The sequence below is a fragment of the Syngnathoides biaculeatus genome, chromosome 11 (assembly GCF_019802595.1).
Source record: "Syngnathoides biaculeatus isolate LvHL_M chromosome 11, ASM1980259v1, whole genome shotgun sequence".
Taxonomy (NCBI): Eukaryota; Metazoa; Chordata; class Actinopteri; order Syngnathiformes; family Syngnathidae; genus Syngnathoides; species Syngnathoides biaculeatus.
In genome coordinates, this window is record NC_084650.1 from 25,196,667 (window position 1) to 25,218,685 (window position 22,019).

Consider the following 22,019-nt stretch of genomic DNA (forward strand, 5'->3'; position numbering starts at 1 on the left):
GAGGTGGCGTAAACCAACAAAGAAGAAAGTCCATGATGTTGTGCTGCGGCGAACAAAAGTATGTCTTAATTTAAAGAAATTAATGACTAGTTGCCTCAGTGCAAAGATTAAATCGTGCAAAGGAGGATTTCCTGATGTGTAGTTTGACACGCTCCGAGCCTCAGCCTACATTGTGTGGTGTTTCAGTCAAATGAACTCTCACTAATCAATACTAAGTCAATTGGGTTAGCTCCACACACATTGTTCATAGTTCATGAACATAGTTCATAGGTTTGCTATTGATACTGATAATAAAGAACTCCGTGTCAAATCTTCATTTTAGTCTGTGCTGCGGACTGCTGAGAAAATGGATGTCCATAGTTTCAAAATCGTGTATTTAAACCATGCAAACTTTGTTTTCATCCAGCCCCTGAAAGAATCGGAATCAATAATCGTTTGGAACTGGAATTGAAATAAGGAACAGGAATCTGAACCGGAATCGCTCAAATTCAAACGATGCCCAACCCTAAAGTTTGGCATATGCAGTACAGCCAAGGCTTCACATCCACATCGCGAAAGTGGCATATTTTCAGTCAGCTCGGTGTAAAAAAAAAAAAAAAAAAAAAAATCATGTAGAATAGCGATCATTATATTTTGAACTATGTGAACTCGCCTCTGAATTGAGTTGTCTTCACACGTTCACATCAAAAATGACAAAACTAACGATGCAATTTGTGACATTATTTCATAAACAACAGAACACAATAGGAAGACATTTGTCTATGGACACAGCCCAGTAGTCTGAGCTCGCATGCTGTCAGTCAGTGTGGGGTGTTCAGACAATTATTGAAGAAAAACAATTGACAAACTAGCATTATGTTACTGAAGGATCCAATTTATTTTCAAATTCCACTGACACAAGAATAATGATTCTGTTATTTTATAGCAGTCGAATCCATGGGTTGCGATTATTATCATAAAACAAAGCATTGCCAAGTAACCCTCAAATATTTCCAGTCTTCTACATAATGCAGGTCGTTCCTTTGTGTACGTCAACCTCGTAATTCCTCATGAGAAATGGTTGCACAAAGAGAAGGGTTTAGTGGGATTAATGTGGAGGTGTAGCTGTTACCAGCCCATTAAAGGCCAGTTTTTAGTTGTCATCTTGAGCAAAGATGTAAGCCTTACTGTAGCCCCTAATTGGCCCGGAAGAGACAGAGGCCATCTTGCAGCCAAATTAATCACATGACATCGGTAGCACACTGTGTAAAGGTGGAGGTCAAAGAGGAGGGATAGCGAGCAAAAACAAGACTCGGACTACAGCAGAACACACTTTTCCACTTCCTGGAAGAACGCTTGTCACATAGACTGGATCAAGTGGTTATCACCGCAAAATTAGCTTCTCTTTTGTAATTGATGCCTTTTTTCTCATTAGTATGGAATACTAATCTACTCACCTTGGTTTGGGCTCTTTCCCCCCCCCCCCCCCCCGGTTATATGTAAAATAGTAAAGCAGAAACATCAATATTGTGGAATAGACCAGTATGGAACTTCATTGTCACTGTGACAGGAACATTGAAAATCAGTGATGTGTCCCTAGTGCTAAACGGAATTTCAGTGTACCGCATCGTTGACACTGCAAAATACACGTTGGGATGCAACGTGATAATGTTTTAGCATGCAGTTGTAGGTCAACATGATTTTGGGCCATCGGCCATTTTGTGGGAGAAAAAGTCCTGCAATCTCTGAAATTCCCGAAGATTCGTCTCGTTAGAAACAAACTTGTGCCTGCGAGTCCAAATAAAATTTTCACATATTCTGCACCACAATTATGACTTATAAACTATTTACGAACCAGTCGGAGGATATGAAGCAGGTGAGAATTTGCTGGGATAGTCTGAGGTTTTGAAGTGATCATAACGCTGCGACCCCAAATGAAAGTGCCGAAATAAATGCCTTTTCAATGAGCATTTAACCGTCGCTTAAATTTGATATGAGGCCCCGCAGTGATATTAGAAGCAATCAGGAGGATCGCTTGCTTATTCTCGGGAAGCGTCCGAGCAGCTCCGGTTGTCATTCCCTCCGCGTCTCCATCACCTCCTCCTCGCCACGGAGAGGTGGCGAGATCGAAGGAGGTAGTCTATGCATACGGCCATTAATCACCGCTGTGGCGGTAGTAAACATTGTCTGATGGTCATTAGAGAACACTTCTATTACAGAGGTTACTGTGTGTAGCGCTTAACCTTCTCATCTTTGATGTATAGCACTATATGGCTTTTTAGAAGCAGGGAGGGGGAGGGGAAGGGGGAGGAGGAGGGCAGACCATCCTTCCCTAGAATGGAATGTCCCCCTTCAGCAGCTCTTGTGCAATCATTGTGCAACCTTTTGTTTCCATCCCTCTGTACACCCCCCAGCCCCCCCAGTCCACCTTGCCCGTCATCCTTCCCTTTATCCTCAACGCTCACCCCTCCTATCTGAAATGTGCCTCCCAAGTGGAGGCAGCTGCTTAAGTGGTGAGAGAGGGAGCAGAAAAGGGGAAAGAGTGGAAGTGGAAGGAGGGAGTGAGTCTGACTCACAGAACTCCTCCCATTTCACTCAAGGTCTCTCTCTCTCTCTCCTCTCTCTCTCTCTCTCTCTCTCTCTCTCTCTCTCTCTCTCTCTCTCTCTCTCTCGCACGCTGTCTTCTGTGCAGGCAACACACACACATGCAACCCGAATTTCACTTGAGCTTTCTTTGCTGTAGAAAATAACTATGTGTGCTGCTTCTTCGCTGCATTATTGACTTCAGAAGCTTCATTTTCATTTTGTTATGAAAATTTAATGCACACCGTCATAATTTGGTGGCTGCTCTTGATGTGCAAGATTTTGCAGCTGTTTGGGTGCAGCGTATACAGTACAACGCTACAGACAATAAATGGCAATAAACTGATTTTCTCTGTCGATAAGATTCCAGATAAAATGTCTCTGCAGCAAAGAGGGCAATTTGACATTTTTTTTTTTAATGGACGGCTTTGTTAGTACCTAAAAGCACACTCCCCTGCTGTGAAATGACATAGTGGCAATGATGAGAGCAAAACCCAGTAGTTTTTATCAGCTGTCATTCACACGAGGGTTGCTGAGTACAGGCGGCTTGGCCACCACAAAGTGACACAGGACAAAAGCGGGATACTGGGAGGTTGGCATAAGACAATGATGTTTAATGAGGTCAAAAAGGTGCAGTGTTGTTGTGGGCATTAATGGGGAAATATGAGAATAAGGCGAAATAACCCAGGAATTGACAGCAAAATTTACATTGTCAACTGGTTGCCAGTCAGTTGCAGGGGACATCACGATCCTAAATCTGTCAGAATGTGTCACATTAACATTTTTTCTGAAGAACTAGAGTTCAATGTACAATGGTCTAGACGAATGCAGAGCACATTTTGGCACAAGCATTCACAGAATATCAAATGCTGACGTACTAAACATGTTTTTGGAATGGTTTCTTAAATATCTGCTCAACAATTCATAATGTTATTTTAAATAAGCTTCGTGGAAACCTTCAGCATTGGATGTGGTTAGTCGTATAAGAAATATTACAAATGTGGCAATGTGTAGAGATTTGGACTATACCGACCAATCGCGATTTTGCATGTTGATGATCTGTATCTGTCTTACTTTGACAAAGACTAATGAGGCACTGAAGAAAAAGAGGATCTGGTTAAATAAAAGTAAAATAAAACATCCAATGTGACTTATTTTTGGACTTGGTTTGGATTTAAAAACCTAGGTAGTGAGACAAAAAATCTCATTTGAGTGCGGCACAGACTTTGCAAACAAATGTAAAACGATTTTGAATTTGTTCTGTCGTCTGAATGTCTAGTCAGTCTCCAAAAACATGAGGGAAGAAAAAGGTTCACCCTGCTACGCAATGGCGGACCACGACGCTCTATTATCAAAAGAGCAAGATTGACATTGCAGAAGCTATTACGATACACTTGCAAAGATTTGATGGTGTAAGGGGATCGGCAACTGGTTTCCATGAGGTGCAGACCATCATTCACTAGTTTTGCTTTGGTTGAAAAATCTGGATTGCAAACAAATTAATTACCTTGATTATTAGACCTTGTAGTTAAAAATTAACTGATTTTTAATTGCATATTGTGTTCAAAACAACAAATCTTTGTTAGTGCACGATGATCACTGCCAATGCTATTTTAAGAATATAATAATACTGTATGTACCTGTGGCTATAAAGGGAAGCATGCAGAGTGACACCAAAATGTATGTGAGCTTTGGCAGCAAAAAATTAAAAACAAACACACGTCCTGATATGAAGTGAAATTCTGGTGGCTGTTACCAAGCCGGATCCAAACAGTAAATGTACACTATTTATATATCGTGCATACCAATTATTCTTAACCATATTTCCAAGGTCGTAAAAGTGAAGCGGGTAGAGTCTCTGTCGCCGAAATGCACGAGTTCATTCAATGACTTGAGCTAACAGCTTCTCAAATATCCCCACTCCTTTATTCTCACTTATTTCCTCTCTTTGTATTATTATTAAGTAGCTACATCTGCCAGTGCAACATGCTTCTTTCTGAACAATCGTGGCTTGTGGTTAATTAAAATAAATAATTCAGTAAGGAAATGTGGCGCCTCAACAATGTTTCCCAGAAAAGGTTCTTTATGCCTTCGCGCTTGTGCGGCTGACAACGCCAGCATCGCATCATGTGACCGACGCTTCACGGTTTCTTTGCGGCACTCGACGTGCACACACCAAAGGTTGTTGCCGTGTGTAGAATGCTGTGGAGATCCTCTCTCGGGATTGGTCCGTTTTAGTCACATGCTGTGACAACGTACTCGGCCTTCCTCTTGGTTTCACATCCCCCCTATGCCGCATCGGATCATCTAAGTACATTTGTTCTAGCCGACACTGCTCCACGGCCGCCATAGATGTTGCTTTGTTCTGTGCTTAGCTATGTTACTAGCGAAGATATCTACCTACTACTTTGCTCCTGAGCCAGCCTTGTCAACATAAACGTATTCTCTCGCAAGTGGGCGACAAATCAGAGAAAAGGGAGCAGTCTTAGCCAAATACTGTAATGACAAAGCGGATACAACACTGGGTCAAACAGAAGTAGCTGTCAGAGGAACCTTTTCTGGATACTCGTATGAAAAAAAACAAGGTGCTTTATTAAAATGAAAATGTACATGTTTACATAGTTACAGAGTCACTCTATGTAAGCCTAAATAGCCAAAACATGGGACCTTTTAAGGCTACAACTACGAACTTGTGGTCGAGTCTCACCATTGAGCCTTAACCTCAAGCACATGATCCATTTTATAGTTGATGAGATCGAATTGGTCAACTGATACTTACAGACTCCACATTTTGCTGATGACCAAATGTGTGAAGCATAAAAGGTGTTTATCGAATATATCAGCAATGTTTTTGTTTGAACAATTTTTCATCACTGGGTGCTGGGTTTCAGTTTTGAGATCAGCATGATAAATGTACTTCAATTTACGTTATATCAGTTATCTTGTTTTTTTTCTTTTTTTTTTAAATAAAAAAATAGATTCAGCTTTTCCAAGAAACTATTTAGCGCTTCTCAGAAACACATCTTGTATTGTTTTACATTTTTAAGTTTACCTCATTATTTCAGTAAAGGGATCCAATTTAAATGGTGATATGAATTTTATAGCCAAGCCCCATATAAATGTGATTATTCTTCGTGATATTTTATTAGAACATCGCATGAGACATTAATATTATTTGAGTTGTTCTTCCTCCAATTAATTCACACTTTAACTAACATTCATTGCCTTGACATGACACCATTAATATTAATTCTTGGACCTCAGATGATTGAGGTCAAGGTTTCCGACTTTGCACCACACCATTAAATTGAAACACAGTCAAGGCCTGTCTGATGTTCCTGCGGACACTTGTTTTTTTTTGTTTTTTTTTTGTTTTTTATTTTAGTTTTGTTTTTCATGCTAGTATAAATATTCATTGTCAGGGGGCGGGTCTTTGAGTTGGTTCCCTTGTCTGATTATTATAACAGAACTCTATGAAGCAGATGGTGAAAACTGTAAATATTCATCCAGTGTCTTACATGCCAAGGGTCCTGAATGACAATGAATAGTCTTACGATGGTCAGGCCAAAGATTTTAGGCTCAGTCTTTTGAATATGAATATACAGTATGCTTATCAGACAGGGTGAAACAGAATTGTATGCATAATCTTACACATCACAATCTTTCAACAATTAAAACAACACCAAAGCAGCATTCTAAAGACCTGAAGAATCATAGCCTCTCCCGGGAAAGGTACGCACACACACACACACACACACACACACCACACACACACACACACACACACACACACACACACACACACACACAAATGCTAGTGTTTGTTCATATTTTGGTTGGATAGCAGGCAAATTTCCTGTTGGAAGCTGGATTAATTGAATTGGATGGGACGCACCATTGTCATTCCAAGGTGGGGGCAAGATCGTTGGGCCAAAAGTGAAAATTAATGATTGTATCTGCACCTTTATTCAGATACTGTACCAACCAAAATATTATATATTCCCATTGACACATGTCCCCCTCTTGTAAATTTTCAAGTTACAGTGTAGCTTTTGAATAATACTCTGAAAAGAAAATGACAAAGACTCGTGAGGTACATCATTCACTTAAATAAATACATGCCACACCTCAAATAGGCTCCTGTTATGGCAAAACAATAAAATGTAGTCTATACGCTTATTTTTACCACTTAGCCGTAACACTCATTTTTCCCTGCTGAAAAAAAATAATGGATGCCATTACTTTTTTCTCAGATACAGCCACACTGTACAGTATGTCACTGTAGACAGCAATACTACAAAACACACAGCTTGTAGAGCAGACATTACATCTGTTAAGATGAAGTTTCTTCATTCGGTGGATGAAAAGGCAATTCAAGAAGTATTTTAGACAAGTAAAAAATAAAACAACACAGCTCTCCTCCTCATTGAGTGACTGAGCCCATTCAAAATATACTAGAATAGGATTAAATATCACAATTCCCGGCCTACAGTAACCGCACCTGGTTACAAGCCTCACCAACTACATTTGTAAAGGAAATACAATTTCGTACTTACATACGCCGCAGCTGTGTAAAAGCCGCGAGTGCCCACGAGATATTTACAAAGAAAGACGATACACATAAAGAGTTTGATGCTAACACCAGTGCTAATGGTAGTACCGCGGATAAACCGCAGGGTTGAAAGCGTGTGGAAAAAAGTTGCGGTTTGTTGGGTGGACATTACGGAATGTAGTTTTGTATACACTTGTTACCATAGGGATGAAAACATGAGTGGATCGTGCCGATTTTATCATAAGAAAACCTGTGTTAATGGTCACCTGTGTTCAGGACCGGAGAGGATGTACTTGTAAGGCTTACTTGAGGTATAGTCACTTACTTTTAATCTGATACAACTCGGAATACATTAACTAAATGTTATGTACCCTAGCAAGCTAGTGTTAGCACTCGTGGTTGTGTGTAAACACGCTCCCGTTCTGTTGAACACATGATCTGATCAGAGTCTGTGTATCAGATGAAGATAAATCAGCTGAAGATTCATCTTAATATGTGGGACGAAACTGACTGCATCTTGCCAAAATTAATTGGCATTATTCAGAGGGATTTTTTTTTTCGTTTGTTTTTTTTTTACAAGTCATAGTAACCTTTCATTGCAGATGGTTTTATTTACCAACGTTATAGGAAGAAGATGAAGATGTCTGTCTCCCTTATATCCCACATTGAGGAAATGTATAAACATTCTGTATTCATATCGTAAGCAACTGGGAGTTTAGTATGTTCCTTGAAAATACTTCAAGAGACTTGATTAGAAAATGGGAGTTGAGTTTGCAATCTTCGATTGTGTGCCAAGAAGAGACGATCAGAAAAAGCTGATAATTTTATAAACACTGTTTTTGCGACCATTGTGGACCAATTGGGTCAGCTGTTACAGTATAATTTAAAACACCCTTGCTTTGCTTGTTCGAGTGCATTCCATTTCCGATAAAACAATTGCTAATACAGCACCCACTATATTTTATTCTGTTGCCACAATCCTTAGAATCTGGGAGTTTTGTGACATTAAACCAATGAGCCATTCCTCCACCTAAACAAACGAAATTGGTATGATTGTTAATCTAACATTCACATACATGTTCACTACTGATTCTTCATTATTACCTGCAAAATATACAATAAAAATTACTGGAAGTAAAAATCATGCTAGTAATTACAGAGACCCACATGTGAGTAAAACCCAGTCCTTTTTGAAGTGCTCTGTTTGTTTGTCTTCTCTCCATAACACTGTGTTTGAATGCAACTGGTTCCAAGAAGCAACAGCAGCCTTCAAAAGATGCAATATTCACAGTACTTGGCAGATATGCATAGTTTTCAAATGTTGCTCAAACATCAGTCTCGGAGGCGTGCAACTGCTCCGTTCAAAGGAAAGGCAACACATACATGAAAGATGCTACTATAAAAGGCTAAACCATCAGCTCTGGAACTAATTTGGAATAATACATGTGTAATGTTTTTTTTAACCCATACTCTAACGAACAATAACATTTGCTCAAACCTCAGTTGTGATTCTATCAAATGCTGTGTTTCCTCATTTAGAATCTGGTATGTTCACATGTATTGAGCATTAGGGTACATGGTGGTGTGTCACAATTGTGTGGAGGTACACACGATCTTAATTTAACAATCATTCATTGTGCAAATGAATGCTTAGTGTATCATTGACATTGTAAAGCAGCGCTGGAGAGTGCAACCCCATTGGTTGCATATGTGACCTTTTTTCAGCTTCTGTGATTAAAAAATTCATTTTAGCGCATTTGCGGGAGGGCAGGTTTTTTTCCTCTGCAATCTTCTCCTGCACGAGAGAGAGAGAGGGGGAGAGCGCTGTGATGCAGTCTCAATCATTGTTACATATTCTTAACAACAAAGATTATCAGCTTTTCATTGCATTAATTACGAACAAGTCACATAAAGGTTTTACTATAATAAATTTATGTAGCTCAAAAAGCTAACAAGCAGTGTCTATCTCTCGATGTAGCTGTTTAGTCTGTCAAAACCCTTTTTTATAGTGAAGATATGAAGTAAATTTATGTGCAAAAGTTAAAAACCTCAGACCCCTTTTTAAATTATTCTATATGAAAATAAACTATTAAATTAAGTGCAATAATTGCATTCATGATTTATCTGTTCTGTTTGTGAGTTTAATTTTAAAAGAGAAAATTCTATTGTTTTGGTGGTAAATAAATTGTAAATGAAGTGTAAATAATCTCACAATACTTTTATATGGTGGTGGTACACTAATGTAATCATTTTAAAATGTATGTCAATCATAATGTTGTAGTAATGCTCATATTAGGTGATTTTGGCTGGGTAAGTGAGTTAGGAGCTCTCACCCTAGGAACCGATGGAACAAATGATGGAATAAAAGCCAAGCCTTTGTTTTCATATGTTTTGTCTTAAATTTAATTGAGCTGTTCTGTATGCTATATGTCATATCTTCAGTCCCTTTTACCATAATTTCTCATGTAAAATGCACATTTATCCCCCCAAAAATTGCCAAGTGTCAATAGTGCACATTATCGATTGTTTTGGGGTAAATGGGAAAAAGAAGAGAATTTTTGAATTTTTTTTCAATTATGACAGAACAACAACCGTCATTCATTTCATTATGGTTGTGTTTTGTTTAATGAAAATGTTTTTCTGCAATGTTTGGCAGTTTAATTTGAACCTCATAAAAATAAAATTAAATGTGTTTCAACTGGTCGTTCACATTTTCTTTAAAGAATTGTACTCATCTCACAAATTCTTCTTGGGTCATCAAACACAAGTGGAACTATGTCTTTTCTCATTTTCTACATAAAACTGGGGCTGTTAATTTTAAAATAAGAGCAAGTAAATAACATAATATAACCTTGTATTGCTGTGACTGTTTTCGCAATGTCTTTATATCTCAAATGTATTCTCTCTCACCTGACTGCCCATTGTTGTACTAGAGCGGCTCCAACTAAATCAAAAGCCTTTATTGTCATTATATTCCTTGTATGTTTTTGGTATTCTTGGCAAAATAAAGGTGATTCTAATTCTGAAAAACACTAATGAGACCAAGTGCATTTTGGAACATTTTGTCCACTTAATTTTTGAAGCCCTCTAAAATTCACTGGACATACTGAACTGTATCTACCGTAATTTCCGGGCTACAAGCCGCGACTTTTTTCACACACTTTCAACCCTGCAGTTTATGCCGTGATGCGGCTAATTTGTGCATATTTTCTAACGGCGAGCGGAAAAGGTAAGCGTGAGACTGGTGGAATATATGTGTTGATGAAGTGACTTTAGCTGGTATGCTTTTTTTAACCAGCCCTGTTAGCGCTGCGCTAGCAATTAGCACCGCGCCAGCGGTTAGCTCCACGCTAGCGGTTCCTGCTGCGTTACTGATGTATCTCGGTGATTTAGGTATGGTTTTTTTTTAACTGGCCATGTTAGTGCTGCACTACCGTGTTTCTTCTGTTGTAGCTGCCATGGCTGTTTTTTTTTTTTTTTTTTTTAAACTGCCCTGTTCATGCTACCGTGTTGTTGCTATGTTAAGCTAAGCTAAGGTATTAAAACTTTGAAAATACTTTCTGTTTACCGTCTTTCTTTATAAATATCTCATGTTTCAATGTGGGTTTCAATGTGGGCACTTGCGGCTTTTACGCAGGTGCGGCTTATGTATTTATCAAATAGTATTTCTTTTACAAATGTACTGGGTGAGGCTTATAATCAGGTGCACTCTGTTGGCTGGAAATTACGGTTAGTAAATTCCACATAAACTATTCCTATTAGAGTATAATCAAACCAACATTTTTATTTTTACCCCAAAACAGCAATAAGGCACCATACCGTAACCAAAGAATCAGACTGCAGTGTTCCAACCGAATCCGTGTAAGGATGCAATTGTTTGACATACTCCTACAGTGCTTTTATTGCCACAACAAGACTATACCACTGCATCTTCATCCATTTTTTCCACTTGCTCTTTAGCACCATGTAGGCAAATTGACACAACCTTGTGACAATGTGCCATCACCCTTATTTCTCTCTCTGAATACATTAAAATTACTCTCTTCGCAGTTTAGCAATATTTTTCTATAAAAACAAGATCAATCTAAGTTTAGACTGTATGTAATTCAGTCATGTTCCCTTGTAACTGCTGTCTGCATAATTCTTAATGATGATGGTGCCATTAGGGCTGCTTGGAGCGTGCAGAAAATCTGTTTGTTAAGAGCAGCAAATTAGTGCAGAAAAAATAATCGGTAATCACTGGTGTTTATAATTCGGTGTTTTTCTCACTGCTCAAGACATGTCGATGTTCGTACAAAAGAAATGCTCAGAAAGAGCCGATGGAAGCAGGAGGCAAGTAGAGGATCTCAATAGGCCACGGTAACGCACAGAACAGACCACTAATCCAGGTTAATCGGGTTCTTTCTACATGATAGTTGTGATATTTGCACTGCTTTAATCCTGTTATAAGAGAAATGGTTAACAGGATGGGGAGCAATTATACTGCGGCACATTAAAGAATCATTTTTGTTTTGTGTGACAAAGGGAATGTTCTTTCCTGAAAGATACATCCCTACCATGCTGGCTGTTTTGGCGCAAGTGTTTGAGGAAGTCTTATTTGGGCTGTGAGATTGTATGCACCGCCGCCGCCACTGCTGTGAAGGGGGGTGTCTGTGAATGGCTGCCCTGGGCATTGAGCACACAGCGAGGCAAAGTGAGCTACAGCCAGCAGCTCCAGAGAAACAGCAACACTCTGTTATGCAGCCCCGTGCTCCAGAACATTGTGTGTGCATCTGTAATCTCACTTAGCCCCTGGGCTGGCACAGAAGCCCCCTGCCCCTCCACAATATCACACACATACACGACACACACACACCGTCATGTTCTTTCGCTTTCACTCTTTCAATGCTCTTTCTCTCCACCGACACTGCGTCAATGCCGCTCTCGCTTTTCTCGTTCAAGAAGACACGGAGCCCAGCAAATACACCCACTTACTTTCTCGCACTGTCACCCATGTGCAAACACTAAAGGGCCTTGAAAATACACCCATGTGGAAAGATCACTCTCCGACTTTGTCAAAGCCACTACAGCCTGATCACCTTTGAATGAAATAAAACTAAATTTCCATCATCTGCTTCCTCGTTGCCATGGGAGTGGCAACCTTGTTTTTCTTTTTTCCCCAAATATACACTAGCCTGTCACAACATAATGACCACTTACACATTAAAATGACATCCAACCAACCTCTTGCTTTATTCCGAAAATAACGTTCAGATTTGATTGACACTGTCAGAGGAGTTACCACATGTTAATTATTGGAGTTGAAATGTTCTAGTGGTGAGAGCTCTTCCTCCCATTTATACTCTTTAATGTAAATACCAGCAGTTGTATTGGAACGGGGTCATCCAGCATTTTGAAAGTGAGAGCTACTTCTTTGGTATTATATTTTGAAACACACTTCTGAAATATTTCACTTCTGGGGACTGGGTATCAAATCCAGGCTCCACCTTTGTGGAGTTTGCGTCTTCTCTCAGTGCCTGCGTGGGTTTTCTCCGGGCGCTCCGGTTTCCTCCCACATCTCAAAAACAAGCATTAATTTGAGACTCTAAATTGCCCTTATTGCCTGTGTGAATGGTTGATTGTTTCTATGTGTCCTGCGATTGGCTGGCAACCAGTTCAGGGTGTACCCCGCCTCCTGCCCGAAGATAGCTGTGATAGGCTCCAGCACTACCACAAGCTTTTTTGGGGGTAAGCGGTTCAGATAATGCATGGATGAAGTAAATGACTGCACAATAGTTTAGTTGGTTTCAGCAGTAGCGGCATTAGTTGCTTTATGGCTTGGTTCAGTAAATTATCGCAGTTGGCTAAAACTGTCTCTGAATCAGAATTTGGGCTTGTTTTCATGGCTCTGTTTAATCTGCCTGTATCGGATACCATTTCAATGTGCAAGTGGGCGGTTGCTGTATTTAGTTTTATACTTTGATTGAGCAAAGACTTTTAGCTCTCACGAAAAAATGGAGCCATGTTTACATAAATATTAAGGAGCAGACTTCACACCAATTTTATTGTCTGACTGGAATCGACTGATAATTGGCTTTTTTTTTGCCTACCTGATCAATTAGGTCATTTATTGGCTCGGCAAGTTATGACAATAAAACCACTCGGCCAATCAGATCAATTGCTTCATTGACCAGCTCTGCGAAAGACATTTACTCCGCGTCACCGTTGTGCACAGTATATCCGAATCCAAAAGCTAGTTTAGTTTTGTATAGTAGTACTTATATGTGGGATTATGTCTTTTGACATAGTACTGTAAATATCCAATGGTAAAGAAAGTTATTTTTAAAATAAAAGGCACCATGGGAGAGACAAGACGGCTAAGACAAGACGACTTGTTATGCACAGATCAGACTACAGGAAAAATTTGCTTTTTCACAATTGCACGAAGTCAGACTACTGCAATAAAATTGTGTAATAAGATACCACTTCCTCCTGTTTTATCTTTTCAACTCAAATGTGACCAGATACACTTGTTACCGTGGGGATGACAACACGAGCGGATTGCGCCGACTGCATTATAAGAAGAAAATGGGGTGAGGGGGAGTGCGTTGGTGGTCACTGGTGCTCAGCACAGGGAAGGATGTTCATATAAGTCTTGCTTGACGTATCTTCACATACTTTTAATTCGATAATTCTCACAAGCAGGCAGCAAAATGTTACATAACCTAGCAAGCTAGTGCTCGTGTTTGTGTGTAAACATGCTGCCATTCTCTTTTGACACACGATCCGACCAGAGGAATGAATTCCATCCTTTATAAAGCCAAGGCGCATACCGGTACATTACAATTAAAAAATGTCACAGTTACACCAACAAACAAAAATGTCACATAAAGCAGATACATTAATTGCTGTATCTACTGACTGCCATCTAATCGAAGACCATTAATTTTCTCGGTCTTTCATATGCCTCACTGACATGAATAGATGACGAAAGATACATTTATTGTAAATAGAGTACATATTTTTGGAGCAATTAAGTACTCTGGTATATACCTTAAATGAACAGGTCATTTAAATAGACTCATTGCTCCATCTTGTGATCGGATCCGTGATCGGTTATCATTTTCTTAAACTCGCTGATCGGTGATCGTTGATGTGCCTCAAAAATCCTGATCATATAAATCAAAATGAGGATCCAGTATTGTAATTGGGCCCAGAATTGCTCAGATTCAAACTGTAGGAACTGGTGACCTGTTACGAGCTGTCTTGTCGGCACTGCGCATGCCAAATTAACTCCTTTCTTTCTTTTTCTTTCTTTCCTTCTTTCTTTCTTTCCTTCTTTCTTTCTCCGACGGCTGTCACGGAGACTCTCCCTTCTCGCTCTCCTTAGCCAGTGCCGCTGTCATGCATTCACACTTTCGCCTTGTTGCCAGGCCTCTTTTGCTGCACCACTACACTGCAGTCCAAGTGTAAAAAAAAAAAACCCCTCCCCTCTTCGATGCAGACTGATGTAATTTGACCCCCGGCTACCGTATACTGTACATGAAAATGATTCATACTTTTTTCTTAATATTTTATTCATATTCACCTCGGCGCCTTTATCCCTCCTACTGAAGCCGCGCTAGGTGACGGTTTGTAGCAACAAGAATATCTCGTGAATTGACATATTGTGATCATGCCGATGATGTATTGTTGTCATCATCTGCAGTCTGCGTGGTGTGGCTGTCATCTCCTCTGGTATCTGCTGCTGGCTACATTTTTATTAATTTGTGATAGTCGAGGTGGTTGTTTATTTTTTTTAAGCTTTGTTTTTTTTTTTTGGGGGGGGGGGCAAAATGAAATTTTTTTTTTTTTTTTTTAATTGCTGACCTTACCACTAACTTGTTGGGCCAACATGAGCGAAGGTGTCGTTGCCTATCTGAAACTGTACTGGCCCCGTATATTATATACACCACCATATATCACCTATAACTAGGGTTGAGTATCAAGAATCAAGAACTGATTAAGACCGGGACTAACGTTCCAGTCCTCCCAGAAGGGTTCAAATTAAAAATTTTCGGTTCCCAGTTTTGGAGCTTAGTCCTCCGGCCACAAAGAAGTGTCAATAATCAATGAAGAAACAGCCTATAGAAGAATGGGTACAATGGCGTGCTTGTGCCCAGCCCGGCGTGTATTAACTTTTCCAAAATGAATGCTCGCTCACCTCAGTGCAACACTAGAAATAAGATTATATTTTACAAAAGAGGCTTTCACGATGTGTAGTGTCTGACATTCTCCGAGCCTCAGCTTACTGAGTGCGGGTCTTCAGTGAAATCAACTCTGAGTGAAACAATAAAATACATTAATGCCAACATTGAGACACCTAAAAAGGTTGTTTGCACTTTTGGACTGATGTTTTTAGGCTTTATTTTAGTCTTCAAACCAATGTAAGTGCCGATGGCACAAAACAAAAAAAGTTTAACATGGGGCTAAATGTTACTATGCGTGCTAAAATGCTATGTTCAAGATAAAATGCTACAAGCTTAACTCAAGTTGCACAAATAAACCATTTGATGTGAGGAAATTGATTACAAGGGCAGGTGATTATAAAAGTAAATATGTGCCACAAGGATTTGAATTACAAATTATTTCAAAGTGATCACATTTCCAATAGCTGTATTTCAGTTTAACTTTTCGATATTAACAAATTCGCCATATAAAAAAATTCAACCTTTAAAATTCAAATGCAATATTTTCAGTCTCCTGACATTCACCTGGCTACAATTTGCTGTCTAACACCCAACCAACCAGTGACGCTTTCTTAGTCATCTGATGTCACATACTAAGAAAGCGTCACTGGATTGGTTGGGTTAAGAAGGCAGGGTTATCTCAAGTCAGAACCCAGCACATGTAGCATCTTTTATACTGTATACTGTTTGTACTGTTGACACATCTACTTTGAAGAATTGTTCACTATCTGCCAAACTATTTTTTTTTTTTTTTTTAACTGAAGTGGGTTGAATTTACTGCCACCACACAGCACAAAATGGGTTCCTCTCAACTCAAAGCAAAAAAACAGTCAAAGTATTGCTTGTATCGCAAATATCTCATAACTCAGCTCATTCGTATCTCAGGCTCCGCTGTATTTGTTGATTATAGGATTGTTAAAATAAAAATACATTGAATAATGACCTTCTGTGCAGTACTACATGACGTAGTATCCATAGTATAGTATTTTTCTTTCTAGATTTAGCCGTTAGTCTTTTCAGGTAAAATAGTTGAAACCAGCAAGCCTTCAGAACCAGATTCAGTACTACTAATAAAAGCTCTAAATGTGGAAAAGGTTGAACGAGTTTAGTTTTTGATTTTAATCCCATGACATTTGAACGTGTGAAGCACATTATTTGGTTCGTAGTGTGCTCGACAAACTTGAAATTGGACACAAATGTAGTTCTCATAAACAGATTTTTTTCATGATGCTGTTGAAATGCTTGAATATTCATCCTTTCCTGAAACTTTTCCCGAAAAATAAAATGTGCTGCATCACATTTTCAATGTAGGATGATGTACTTTTTTCCAAAGTTGTTGTAGTCCACTGTTGTCCTATTTGTTTGTAATCTTGTAAGATAAATTGCCAAATTGGCAAGCAAATAACAAAAAGCATTTTAAGTTGTGGTTTTAAGTGAAAAGACATTCTGGTGTTCAAACGTCTGTTTCTGTCTAATGGAGCACTTTATAAACCGTCCTTTGTGCTGCCAGTGAGTTCAACGGGAATGCAGTTCTTTCTTGCATCTTTCGCATGTCTCAGACTGCAGCAACTTTCCCAATTGAAAGTGAATTCTGAGCTTTTAGTGGCAGGCTTGTTTGATTATCTGCACACACGGAGCTTTGCTGGATTCCAATTCTTTCATCATGCTTTAAGAAGTGTGGGCCCACTCCCCTGTGGCATTTTAGGAAAGGTGATTTTTTTTTTTTTTTTCTTTCTGGGCTGCTTTTCCATTATGCACATTAGTTGGCCTGCCTCCTCCCATTCTCATCTCAGGTGGATATTGGTTTTGACAAGTGTGCTAACCCTAAACTATCTTCGCTCTCACCAGGCTGCTTTTATACAGTTAGATGTTCTGGGCCACACGTTACATAGAAATTTAGTGCTCTCAGATTGGCACTTGCTGGCCAAGGCTGCAAACTCAGTTTTCAAGAAACGTTCTGGAAACTTTCCGTGGCAAGTTTAGCGAAGGAATTTTTTGATATGTTCAATTGCACAAGTTGGACACTTTTCTTAGGAATTGATGATAGTGACTCAAAATGAAGTCCCCCCCCCCCATCCATTCCCTATACAGTCCATGATGTTCATCTGAGATCTTAAGCCCAGCCCCCGTTGAAGACACCCTGGAATGGCTCCCAGTTAACCACAAGGAAACTACAGACAGAAGCATTCAGAATCAACTTCACTCTGTCACTGATTCGGAACTGAAAATTTCCTGCCTTAATGGAAGTCGTGACTGAACCACTGCATTATCAGTGATTCGTAATTGGGTGTTATTATATATCCCAGCTAAATTTAAGTGAGGTGGGTACGTCCTGTAATGGTCACAAGCCCATCACAGGGAATATATATATATATATATATATATATATATATATATATAACTGATCATTCACACCTTTGGAAAGTTTGGCTTCTTTCTCAAACCTAAAATACATGTTTGGGGAGTACCCAGAGAAAACCCTTGAAAGTGCAGGGAGAACCCGCAAACTTCACAAGGAAGGCTTTCTGGCCTCGACTCTAATTTTCAGGCCTGCGATGCAAAGATGCTAATCACTCATCTTTGCTCTGTGATGGTTACGCTAAAACAAAATATGCATTGCTTTGCATAGACTTTGCAGAGCTGCAATGCTAAATTGTCAGGTAATTCCTTTTAGCTAATTTGGTTTCCATACAGAAACATTTGCAAACATTATCATCTTAACTTCCCATAGAAAGTAAAGAAAGATTTTCCACTCCTTTGAAATTATAATCAAAATATTTTGTGATTTATCATACAGTATATAAAAGAGGAACAAAACAAATGCATTCCAGTATGAAGCCTACCTGGGTGTTTGGTGTCCCGCCATGTTTTTCAATTTAAAAACATCATTGCTTAGATGACTGTTTCCCTTCTTCTCCTTTTTCCTCTGCGTGATTGTCAGCATTGAAGTTGAGCTGCAAATGACCTGCTCCCGCTGTAGTGGCTGCCATTGCAAACCATCGCCTCAGAGCAATTTGTTGTTCATAAGGTAACAAAACACATAGGGAAGATCAGTTCTTCCCTGGTTTTTCAAAGTGATTAGGACAAACGGCGGCGGCTTTCTCCTCGCTAAAGTGGATTGTAGAATAAAGAAGCCGCTTCACTCGGTATCACAGTCTATCAGCATTATTTACCAGTGCTGTCATTTGCTTTGTACAGCAACTCTCCCTGCCAAGTAGGCGACTGGCGTTGGACCAGAGGCTAGTGACAACAGGCTACAGTGGAAAGCAAGGGGAAGTGTGTGAACGAGCCAAGTCTTTTCACTCCCTCGGCCGCCGAGTAAAGCACTGAGCTCGATCTGCTCTCACTGAGCGCAGAACATAGCTCTTTATAGGCTTTTTTCTCCTTACTACTGTTGTAGTGAAGGTCACAAAACCATCACATTTTGGGAATGAGGCTGTGGTAGACCTTACAATTCCTTTCTAAGTTGACTGCGTACGCTGAGAGGTGAATACTAAGAAAGTGAATTTAGCAACTGCTTATCCAGTTTAAGGTGATGCCTGAGCTTGCCTTTCAACTGACTTTGGGTGAGAGGTGGGATACACCCTGGATTGGTCCCCAGTCTTCCAAATGGCACTCGTTGACAGATAACCAGTGACAATCATGCTAGAGAAAATGTTAGGACTGTCATACATATTTTTGAAACATGGCAGCGTACCAAACAAATGTGCTCTTTTCCACAGGCTAAACTGCGCTGCCTGTATGAATTGTAACAGTGACTAATATAGCAAATCACAACAACATAGCCCCCCCACAGATAAATTATGCCCTTGTGGGACTCTGTGTGGTTTAGGCCACACTTCATAGCGTTCTACTGTGGCACTTTCTCTATGTGCTCTGATCATTTGGAATTGTTGCTGGGATAGGCTCCAGCGCTCCCCGCGACCCTTGTGAGGATAAGTGGCAAAGAAAATGGATTGATGGATGGATGAACGGCCTTACAGATGCTTTTGATTTCCGACAATACTGCATACGACATTTCAGGGTTTCATGCGGTGCAAGAGGGCCACACTTGGTCAGGGATGTAGTTGCTGCTTTTTAGTGGATTGTTTTACATCTGTCGGCACGGTAGATCAGCTGGAACAACGTTGGCCTCACAGTTTTGAGGACCAGGGTTCAAATCCTGGCTCCGCCTGTGTGGAGTTTGCATGCTCCCCTCATGCCTGCGTGGGTTTTCTCCAGGCACTCCAGTTTCATCCCACATCCCAAAACCACGCAACATTAATTTGACGCTCTAAATTGCCCTTAGGTGTGATTGTGTGTGTGGATGTTTGTCTCTATGTGCCCTGCGATTGGCTGGCAAACAGTTCAGGGTGTACCCCGCCTTCTGCCCGTTGACAGATGGGATAGGCTCCAGCACTCCTTGCAACCCTTGTGAGGAAAAGTGGCTAAGAAAATGGATGGATGAATGTTTTATATCTGTGGGCCAGAGGTGTTTTTCATACAAATATTTACTGTAATCATGACATTAGTACATTAGCAGAGGATAGTGATAGACCTTGGCACGTTCTGACTTACGAACAAATTCGGGTTACGTCGCAACAGTGAAATAATAAGTGCGCATCTATGGTCAGACTTGCCTTTCGTATGGAATATAATATATTTTGAAAAGCATCTGTCGTTATTGTTGTAAAGGTTGGTCACGACTTAGTAACAATTAGAAAATCCGGGTGCCAAGGTGACAACAGTTGAGAACAAATGGCTTAAAGCATGCCTGCACAGTTAACAAAATAAAGATTTTGTGGTGGTTTTTCTATTGCTTACTATAGGAGATTTTTCAAAATATGAACAAATCACCGGTCAACCAGCATCCTGGAAAAGATTTAGCTTGATTTTAGAGGTTCCACTCTATTTGGAATATACTCCTTAGTTTACGCCAAAGTTAGATCCTCCAGCATTGACGTAACCTGGTTGTGTACCTAAATCATAACACAGTGTCATCTGCATGTCTTAACCTACTGTATGCTAAGTCATAATTACAGTAAATATGGGGAACACTTATCAGCCATAAATATAAAATAATTAAATGAAAACGCCAACAAAAAAAATGACATGAAATATACATGTGGGGTTGCATCGTTTCCACGAAACGTTGTAGGTCGTGACATTGATAAATTCACAACACCCTGTACATGAACCCTACTCAGTGTAGACCGTACCTTAATTTTGGAATAGGGCTGGCGATTTGGCAAAGAAAAGATCACAGTTTTGTTTTTGGTATTGTACAGTATTGATTATTATCACGTTTTTTTAAAAATAGTTTTTCAATGGCGACAATTGTTTTTGTTTTTTAAGTCAATTAAACTGAGTTACTAGTTCAACCACAGAACAAACTAAACTGCCGTGTCAGGGAGTGCATGAAATCTTCAACCAGACAAAGGGCTTTGACTGTGTAACTGTGTGCTCCTGCAGGTGGAAGTCTCAGAGTCATTAATAAGTACGTTTGTCATCTCAAGCCATCAGCCATGTGTAGGACAGCACCTATGGAAACATCAGCACTCAAAGCTTGGAAACAGCATGACACAGATGGTGGGAAAGCCTTTGTAATGCTAATGTAATATCACGCTGTGTGTACGTGTGTATGTTTTTGTGTGCATTTATGCTCTATAGTGCTCTCGACAAACTGAGCAGCCTGTCTGTGGAGTGATTTTCCAGTATGGTGAGAAAAAGACCTCCCTCGGTTCACTGTGAAAGGGCTGTGTGGTCGGCGGGTCTTAATGCTCGGCCTGCTGCGACCGGGCCTGTCTTGACTCTTATTCCTTTCTTCGGTCAGCATTTTAGACTGTTAATTATGTCAATCTCCAAGTGTTTGTCACATTATTTGCACTTATGATAGGCTTACTTAAAACATGCTGATAGAGAGAGTCCTGTGCTACTTAATGCTAAGCCCCTTCCCAACCAGCGAGCCAATGACAGGTCACTACCTATTTCGCCAACCAATGGCCTCGTGCCTTCCCTGCTCGAAAGGAGGCAGCCGAGAGACATTGATGTCTTTCCTGAGCTGCTCTGCGTCACATTGTTGTCAATTAGATTTCCAACCTTTATCCGAGGTATTTGAATCGCAAGGGGGAGCGTTTCATATCCTCACCGTTAGAAGAAGGGGGATCTTGTCTATCTGAAAGAGCATGCTGGATTAAGAGGGTTATTTCCCCAGAGGGGGGTGGGGGCTATGAGAGTGAGTGTCACTCAGAAAGTGCTCTCCCTCACACTGCCTATGCATCGGAGCGCTGCCAGGGCGCCCCGGCTTTGACTTTATCCCCCTTCATTCCTTCCTCACCTAATCCTTGACTTCTTTCTCATTTTTTAACCCCTCTTTGGTCATTTTGGGCCTCTCTAAGAACACGAAAGCGAGACCTCCACGAGCTGTTTAATATGACACTCTAATATGTGTCAAAAGCTCATCTCTGTGACGATCCTGTAGATTCAGCCAACCCCCTCTTCTAGCCCTTAATGGCACCCCTGTGAACATATCCTCTTCCTTACCTTGTCACGCTCCCTTCCCTCTTTCCCTGCAGCTTCAATGATACCCTGCAGGGAATGGAGGATGGCATGCTTTGGAGGATTGTTGTTATTCCAATCACACCTCAGATGGGGTGAGGTTCCAGTAAAGTGCAGAATAATTGGCAGGTTCACGCATCTACACACAGCCTTGCTGTTGT

General features: G+C 40.2%; 1 protein-coding gene across 4 annotated transcripts in view; it reads left to right on the forward strand.

Moving 5' to 3' along the window:
• nexmifb (neurite extension and migration factor b) overlaps positions 1–22,019 on the forward strand; it is a 98,924-nt gene that overhangs the window by 34,558 nt on the left and 42,347 nt on the right. For 2 of the 4 annotated variants that reach the window (XM_061835298.1, XM_061835300.1), the window contains one exon: positions 20,773–20,889. The exons of the other annotated variants lie outside the window; for them this stretch is intronic. The gene's annotated coding sequence lies outside the window, so the exon portion shown is untranslated. The remainder of the gene's footprint in view (positions 1–20,772; positions 20,890–22,019) is intronic. 4 annotated transcript variants of the gene reach the window in all.